The following is a 2,061-nucleotide window of genomic DNA, read 5'->3' as shown; positions in this document are numbered from 1 at the left end:
TTTTTTTATTTTCAACAATTCAAATATCAATTTAGTACCTTCATAATTTGTCAAATTTCACTTTAGTTCATCGATAATGATAAAAAAGACTGTACACACACGCATCGCGTGTGCAGAGTAACTAGTATATATAAAGGTTTAATATGTTGAACATCTAGTAATTACATAAATGTGAAAAAACAAGGTTTAATATGTTGAACATATGCTAATTACATATATTAGAAAAATCATTTTAATGTTGTACAAGTATTTTTGAATATTATTTGTATGTTTACCGGCACACGCGACTTTCTTGTATGTAGTAATTGCATCTTTTCTTTTCTTCGGAAATAGTAAATTAGTAATAATATGTTTTCATATTTTAGTTATGCATGATCGTCTTATTATATTATAAAGATTGATAAAAATGTTCCTCATTGATTATTTAAGTTACTAAAACAATCTCGCCGAAAATCTTATTCGTTCAAAATAAATTATTTTATACAATAAAATCTCTCAATATCCAATAAACTTATTTAAAAAAGCAAAAACTTGTGCAAGACGGTCTCACGGGTCATATTTGTGAGACGGATCTTTTATTTGGATCATCCATGAAAAAGTATTACATTTTATGCTAAGAGTATTGCTTTTTATTGTAAATATCGGTAGGACTGACCCGTCTCACAGATTAAGATCCGTGATACGGTCTCACATGATACTCACTCTTAAAAAAAAAAAACCCACAAAATGAAGAATTTTGCTCCTAAATCAATTACTATTTCACTAAACAGCGAGAATGTTTACATTCCAACGTTTTTTTTCTAGTTTCTGAAAGATATTTTATTTTAAAACCCTAAGCACTATTTAAATATACACGATCTATTTACATCAAATTATATCGCTCAATATTTTTCATTTTTTTCTTAATATATTTGTGATTTTAATCTTTTACGTCATCAAATTGTAATATTAGTTCTACATCTTTCGATTTTTGACGATTTTAGTCATTAGAACGACTGATATGACACTACACACTTTGACGTTAAACCAGCGTAATGTTGGTGTCACATGAACGTCATCCCAAAAAATAAAAAAAAATATCAAACTAAGACAGAAATTTGACAAGATAAATGACCAAAAGCACAGAAAAGGTAAATATACATACATGATCAAAATCGCAAAAAGATAAACACGTAAACAATTAGGACCACGAGTTGAGAATAAGAATATGATATCTCAATTTTTAAAACTTTGATTTTAATTGTCGCGACTAACGATCTCATCCTCAATGTTCACAAGATTTTGAAAACGAGGGTTCACATTTCTCTACATTTATTGAAAAATTAGTAAAAAAATTTGTTTCGAACGTCATATTTTACGTATAATGCTTTGATGTGATATTGTTTATTATTTAAATTAAAAAATTATATATATATAATTATTAAATAAACCAATCGGCGAATTTATTAAAATAAAATATGAAGAGCACTACTTAACTACGTTCAGAGAAAACCGATGAGTATGTTATATAAAATTAATTCAGACATGACAATGCCAACCCTACAAATCCCGTAATTTAATACCCTGCAGAATCACGAGACTATCAATTTCTTAAAAAAACAATCTTTTTTTTTATTACTCGAAACCTTCCTTATAAACAATCACTGTTTGATTCGGACCTCAAGATTGCATATCCCATTCTCTATATCATAATTTACTTCTTGCATTTTATTTTATGGTTTGTGAAATTTATGCAATACTTGTCCGAAAATTTATTAAGTCGAGGTATTAATTATTAGTTTCAAAATTAAAAATGAGATTTGGATCTTACTGACACTTGACTTGACAATAATTAAATAAGGATAGCTGGCACCATACCAATTACTTCGAAGCCCGCGTATTTTAAATAATTCCACCACTAATTGTGGTTCATTCATATTTTTTTTATTACAACACATGCGAAGAGGAGAGTCGAATCAGAAAAACCAGTTAATCGGTCTGGGAGTTAGATCACTGGGCTACAAGCCCGGTCTCGTGGTTCATTCATATTTTGTTGGTCAGATAACAACAAATAGATTCGAT

This window comes from Primulina huaijiensis, chromosome 8, assembly GCF_012295235.1.
Source record: "Primulina huaijiensis isolate GDHJ02 chromosome 8, ASM1229523v2, whole genome shotgun sequence".
NCBI classification, from domain to species: domain Eukaryota; kingdom Viridiplantae; phylum Streptophyta; class Magnoliopsida; order Lamiales; family Gesneriaceae; genus Primulina; species Primulina huaijiensis.
This window is presented reverse-complemented; position numbering follows the sequence as displayed.